Raw genomic sequence first — 7,892 nt, forward strand, 5'->3', positions numbered from 1 at the left:
TGGTGTAGTGCAGAGGACTGAAGTGGTAATATATATAGATTAACTAGAGAGGATAATTTTAGGTTCCAAAGCTGCTTTTATTCAGAGATGGCATACATGACTGACAAGGCATGGCATTGCATTGTGTTGTGGGTATTAATGGCAGGCAGAGAAGAACACGTGTTTGTGTGTGAAGAGAGAGCCCTCTTTTCTCCAGTGCCTTACTCCTTATCCCTAAACGTCTTTGCCTTTTTATATTTATTTTACTGTTTTGAAAAACATTTTAAAATAGTTTATAGATTGGAATTGAACTATTCAAAATAGTTTTTTAACATGAAAAAAACATGCAAAGAAGTTTAAGGATAAGGCACTGGCAAAATAGATTGCTGGTATCTAGGCTGACCTCTAGTGAGATTTGACATAGGCCTTTGTTTCACCTGTGTGAAGTGAAGGGCGCTCTTATCATCATCATACATCATCTCATTCTGGCCAATAATTTGCGTCCTCACTTTTGTCTTTAATGTTTGTATTTACACACTTTTTTTTTAATACTGTTTTTATTAGGCATTTTTTGTATATGACAACTTTATTGATTGACAATGATAATGAGTAATTCAGTTATATAAAATGAAAAAAAATGACAGGTAATGTAAATGTTCCACATACAATACATAAAAAAATATATATATGAATGTGATAAACAAAAAACAAAAAACTGTTAAACAATGACAAGTGTGAACAGACAAAACAGACAACAGGACAGACACTCTTGCTCTCAAACTTTTCCAACATGTTGTTGTAAATCAAGTGAATTACAGATTATGTTTACACACTTTTGTCTTCAATGTTTGTGTTTACACAGACCTCAAAAACACATTTGACAAAAAAATTATATAATTTGAGATCACATAATAAGGCGAGACAGAGTCAAGGCCAACTCAGAGGAAGGGTGAGATTTGCCCTGTGGACGAATGCTCCTACTACGGTGTCAGTGTCTACTGCTCGCTGCACTGCATTTGTACACTTGGGTGCCCACTGTGTCGTATTTGTCTTGCCTCAATGTAGTTCACACTAGGATTCAGTCGGAGGCGATTGTTCAGGTACAATGTCAACCAGCTGTCAACAGCGAAGCTAATACAATAGCCTTATGGGGCGTTGTTTTTGTTTTAGGACTTTTGCATACTTAGCAACATTTTGATACAGTATACTGAAATGAAATCATGTTGAGAAGGAGACCTTTAACCACTTGAACCCCAGTGTTCATATTCTGGGGGAACATTAGCCAAAAATATTGTAGATCTGCTTTTCTGATTATTGTCGAAGAGATTTGGGGCTCCATCTCGCGCCAGGAGCCCTATCTCCTTCATTTTGAGATTTAGTATTGTGTAAGAGGCGTTCCCTCGTTAAAAAATCAAAGTGCTGTGTAATCTGTAAATTTCGGTCTTTCATTTGGTATATAGATCGCAAGTATACTGCCTCTCTATGAAACGGTATCAAGCGAAAACGGAAGTTCGGGAAAGCAGATTAATTAAATAGACTTGCACTGAACTATGACACCCATCTAGCATTTAATTGCTTTTCATTTGGTTGACACAAGTATCAGCATGTGTTACTGATCATGGGGAATTTTACATTATTTTAAATCCATTACATATTTGCTGTGTAATGGGGTGATGAAACTGAACGAGGGAATCGCTCGTGCGCCTTGGTACAAATCTAATAACTTCTTTGACTAGACAATTAAACACAATGAGCACAAGGAATTGACACTCACAGATTTGTAAAGAGACAGAACGAGACCTCTGCGAGCTGTGAATGTTTTGCAACATGCATACCTCAAGCCGAGGCAGCTCCAACTCAGGTCGCACCATCTGAAGAGCGCATTCTTTAAACGGATTGGCATTACGGGTGGTTTGAAAAGGCACTTTCCGTTGTCCTAAACTTGTGTGCATAAGATAACTAATATAGGGAAGGCGCATCGGCACGCCTGCAGACACACCTCCACCCGCAAATACAGGTGTCGGCAAAATTAATAGTGGGTTGTGTGGCCGCAAGATAACGTTTACGCACAGTGGAAGCTCCTAAATGCGTAATTCACGGAGCATGTTTATTACTTGCGGATAAAGAATGGCGTATGATGGAGCCCTTGGTGTAGACGGAAAAAGTGGTCAAAGTACAGCTGTAACTCAAGACTTTTTTTGTAATTGTCCTACTAAAATGGTCTTTCTCTGTTGATGTGTATGCAGGGCCTCTAAATGAAGACTGCATAAGAAGACTCCAGCGGTGTTCATAGACAAACAGCAACAGGTTGACTGGGAGAGAAGACATGGTCACGGTCAGGAGACCTTAGTTCCTCCCAGAAGGCCTCGCATGCAGGGCCCAGGGGGCGGGATTACAGGGCGGAGACGATGAACCTGACCAATGACAGGCCGTCGCCCGGGGATAGAGTCTCCACTCGTTAGTGATCTCCATGGTAACTGACAGCTGGCCCAGCACCTCGCACACAGGCGTCTGAATCCTAATTGGCCGACAGCACAGGTAGGAATGAGCCCGACTTATACTTGTTCGTTGTGCTACAGCTATCGATTGTTCAACGATAACCTTTTCAATTAATCCAATAATCGAGAAGCGTATTTTATTATATCTCTGCTGTTGGGCAAAAAACAGCTACCTCTAAAATATCCATTTTTCATAAAGAATGAAGAATGACTGGGCACGGTGGCACAGTTGTTAGTGCTGTCGCCTCACAGATATTTGACACGGGGGTGAAAAATGGGTTACAAAATCGTGGGATAAAAATTAAATAAAAAAAAGAGGAAATGAAGAATGAATATAAGATGAATATTTTTGTACCCAACCACTGGCGTACTCGCATACCTCACCTCAGAGCCCCTCACCCTGTGCATGCACATTTCTGTTGTAGCCAACGTCCTCCATTAGCAATTCGGCAAAACCGGTTTCAGTTGCGCCCAAATCTTTGCTTCTGAGGGGGTCCCAGGGGGTCCCCGATTGGCCGCCGACCAGATGGTGGTCGGCGGCCAATTACATATAATTTTTGGGGTCCTTGACATGAAATAGTTTGAGAACCACTGATATAGAAAAAGGGTTTTCTGAAAACGTGATTTAGAAGAGATTTTGTAGAGTCGACCTCAGGTCTAAATGGGTTAATGATGTTTCCTTGTTGTTTAGTTTAGTTATGCTCGCTCTGAAATAATCCAACAACAGGGGTTGTAGTGCATGTCGGAGAAGCAGAGGTGAGGTGTGGTGAGACCGAGTGTGATCATACTCTGCTATACAGATTGGTTATAATCATGTTTTTATTAAAGGACGCCTTCACCCATTTCAACCCATTTTCAATCTTTGTATAATTGATCCTCACTAATGCTCATGATAATATGGTACCATTCTTGTCTACTTGATCTGTGTCTCAGAGGAGAGCTATACCAGTGTCATCATCGATGGGGAATCCAGGCTAATAGAAACTGCAGGCTTTCTATTCCTGGAAAGTAATAGAAGCCACTCGCATTAATGAAAAGTTTGAAAATAATAATAATAATCCTTCCTAATGAGGATGTCACTGGTAGGTGGGTTCCTAAATAGCCCTTCTATGAGACACAGACAAAGTAGATTTTAGTTTTACCATTTTTATCATGAGCATAAGGCAGGACCAATTATATTATTATTATTATTATTATTTTATCATGAGCATAAGGCAGGACCAATTATATTATTATTATTATTATTATTTTATCATGAGCATAAGGCAGGATCAATTATATTATTATTATTATTATTTTATCATGAGCATAAGGCAGGACCAATTATATTATTATTATTATTATTATTTTATCATGAGCATAAGGCAGGATCAATTATATTATTATTATTATTATTATTATATCATGAGCATAAGGCAGGACCAATTATATTATTATTATTATTATTATTTTATCATGAGCATAAGGCAGGACCAATTATATTATTATTATTATTATTATTATTATTTTATCATGAGCATAAGGCAGGACCAATTATATTATTATTATTATTATTATTATTATTTTATCATGAGCATAAGGCAGGACCAATTATACCAAGTTGGGTTGAACGTGGGTGAAGTCGTACCGTCCTTTAATTTAAATCATTTTAAAAGTTACTAGCTGTATTTATGCCTGCTTTTAGTGTCATGTAAAATACTGGAGGGTTTGGGTCTTTTTTCCCCCCCGTGAATTTTGACACACACACACTCACACGCGCGCACACAGACAGAGAGAAAGATAACCTCGAATAACCTCAAATGTTCACTTTGTAGGGCCTGTTAAATAAACGCACACGCACACACAAAGAGACGAAGATTAGACCATAACCTCAGATGTTCACTAGGACCTGTTAATGACACACGCACGTACGCGTGCACTGCAACACACACACACACACACACACACACACACACACACACACACACACACACACACACACACACACACACACACACACACTAGCTCAGTGAGTCATACTGCTCGCAGGCAGTGCAGGTAAATCAGCTGTGTCTAACAGTCTGTGTGAAAGATCACAGCTGGGGGCTCTGTACCAAATACACTGCTATGGGTGTTAGAGTGTGAGTGGACGGGACGTGTGTGTGTGTGTGTGTGTGTGTGTGGGGGGGGGGTCTTTAACAGGTCCTATAAACATTTGAGGTTATGGTCTAAAGTAAACTGTGTGTATGTGTGTGTGTGTGTGTGTGTGTGTGTGTGTGTGTGTGTGCTTTTTCAGTCTCAAAGATGATGATTTAAGTCTTACTAAATGCTTGATTCAAGTGGTGGCATTATACCTAGTATGCAGCTTTGTGCACCTGTTGGTGTGTGTGTGTGTTGTACTGTATCCTTTACAGTACCAGAGCACATGACCCTGCAGCGTGTGACTTTTACTGTATTCATGAGGGGTGATACTGTACATTAAAGGCAACGTGTCTCGGTCAGGTGTTGGGCCAACATAAGCTGCCAGAACAGCATATGCCTTGGCATAGATTGTACAATTCTCTGAAACTCTTACTGGAGGGATGGAGCACCATTCTAACTAAAGATATTACCTCATTTAGAGTTTCCATAATGGTGGGGACTGGGAGGGAGCACTGCATAACAAGACGGTCCAAAATCTGTTGGTAACCGTGAAGGCTATATAGCATACATTATTACATTATGATTCACATCGTGTTCATGCTTATCAATTCATTCAGTGACCTCTCATGGATGGGGTCACTGTCATCCTGGAAGAGACTATTCTCATAAGGTTTCATGCTAGTATAAAGGTGACACTCAGAATATCTTTGTATTGATTTGTAGGGACAGCATGGCTCACTTTAATGTGCTCACAGAAGATTATTGTGGGCACACGTATTACCTGTAGTTACTATTTGTCTTGCTGGACAGCAAGGCAAATACCAAGCATAATGGTAAAAACATTACTGGTTTAAAGCTCCCAAAATGTATTTAATGGCGCAACATTTCGACCTTCTTCATCAGGCACTTCTTCACCAGTGCACAGATGTTTTTACCTTCTCACTTTAACACGCTGAAATCCTACATGCTCCACGACTGCATAGGCAGGCATATGTTCCTCTGTAAACCCCTGAAATGCTTTAATTATGGAGCATGATCTGTCTGGAATCTGCATGGACACGCTGGTTAAATGCAGTGGTTGACTCTGCTATGGAGAGAACTACTGATTTGGAAGGCATTTTGAAGAATCGGCCTCGGGTCTTAATAGGTTAATGCTATGTTGTCGTTAAAATTGTAGTGTTTTGCCGCCCAATTATTTGGGGGCCCACTTGCAATATCCTCACGGCCCCATCGGTGGGCTGTGGCCCTCGGTTTGAGAACCACTGGTGTACACCTCACGTGCACTCCTATCCCCCCCTTCTCTTGTGGAGAATGTGCACGGTGAATGATGAGTCATCAGACCACATCCCTGTAGAACAGTGTCCCATGGTTATTGTAGCGCTGCATTCTCAAATGTGATGCTGCTGCTGCCATCTGTGCCCCAATATATCCAACCCTTTTACATATTGTTGCTGTCGGGCAGAAACCTCTCATCTCCATAGTTTATGTTGTGTGTTTTTTTTTCTCGTACATTTTATGCCCTACACAAAAGCATCAAAAGTAGCAGATCTATATAGCTGTTCCAAGGAACAGTGTTTGCTCAGCTTGTTCTGCATGTCACAGAGCATAGGATGTTTCCTTTTTTTTATCATGCAGTATGGAGCATCTGCATTCATTATGCTTCTCCACTAATTTCATTCATTATGCTTCTCCACTAATTTATTCAGAGTGTGTGTGTGTGTGTGTGTGTGTGTGTGTGTGTGTGTGTGTGTGTGTGTGTGTGTGTGTGTGTGTGTGTGTGTGTGTGTGTGTGTGTGTGTGTGTGTGTTCTCTTTACTACTGATAGTTAGTCGTTCTCAAACTTTTTCATGTCAAAGACCCAACAACAAATGTACTTGAAGTGTTAGCAGACACCTCCCCCCCCTCTCTCTGTAATTAGCAGGCAACAGTGCAACACTATCTCTCTCTGTGTTTCTAGCGTGTTTATTTTTTTATTATTTTGAAAAATATATTAAAATTGTTCAACTACACTTACTACTAGGGCATCTACATTGACATGTTGTGAGCTTGTAGATCCGTTATTTGAACTATTCAAAAATAGTTTTTCAAAATAGTAAAAAAGGCTAAGCAGTTTAGAGATATAGAGATTTAGCACTGACGAAAATAGGGCCCCAAATCTCTTCGCCAAAAATAACAGATCTCAAGTGTGCTGTGAGCTTGTAGATCTGCTATTTCCCCCACAGAATATAGATGCTGGGGTTCTAGTGGTCGAGTTAAATGAACACTGTGTAGTACTGTGGTCCTCCCAGGCAGCAGTGTGTACAGTAGTTGGTGTAATAGGGTCAGATCATGTGTCAGTGCACAGAGAGATTACACTATGGCAGCTGTCAATCTGTTCTAATCTGTTTTAATCAAAAACGCCCGGTGACTGACGGCAGCCAACAATCTGTTTACTGTTCTGTAGCGGATGCTCGTCAGTGGCTTCCACTTTAATTTGGACAGTGGTGGAAAACGTACTCACATTGTTGTTGTATTTAACATGACGTGACTACTCTGTTACAAGTAAAGTCAGGAATTCAAAATATACTGTAATAGTACAAAAGTATTGCTATCAAAATGTATTTCAAAAGTAGAAAGAAGTACTACTTGTAGATCGGCTATTTTCAACTGGACGAAATGTATATACTGTAGGGCTGAAGTGTACGTTTTGTAATAATAATCCAAATCTACAAAGCAACTACCGTAGCAACTAAAGTTTTCAAATAAATGCAGTGGAGTAAAAGTACAATATTTAGACCCAAGATGTAATAGATGTAATGTAAATAATACTCAATTAAGTGCGTGTTTGTGTGCGCGTGTGCACTGTATATGACTGCAGCAACCCCTCGGTGCATCTCTCTCTCTCTCTCTCTCCATCTGCTGCTGTTGCTGTGGGAACCTGCCCTACTCACTCCCATTGCCCGAGCCACAGAGAATGGGTGTGGTTTGAACGGTGTGGTCCATTGAGAATCACTGTGGCATCCGAGACCCACTTAACAATGTGTATGATATGATTGGTACAGGATGATAAGTTGTAATCAGATGTAAATTCTAAGAGTCAGAATAGTCTTTCTTTTTAAAAGATGGAGTGTCATGATTCCCCCCCCCCCCCCCCACCTCTAAAACATGATCATCAGGTACTATGGGTACAAAAACCATGGCAGGAGTCTTGCTTGTGTTACGGACTGTTCTGAAGTCTAGGGGCAACATGCCCGCAATGTATGGAAGAACAACACCGCTCATAAAAGAGTATTTCTTTTAATACTCAAAGACAAA

This window comes from Protomyctophum bolini (assembly GCF_963924005.1).
Source record: "Protomyctophum bolini genome assembly, chromosome: 8".
Lineage (NCBI taxonomy): Eukaryota > Metazoa > Chordata > Actinopteri > Myctophiformes > Myctophidae > Protomyctophum > Protomyctophum bolini.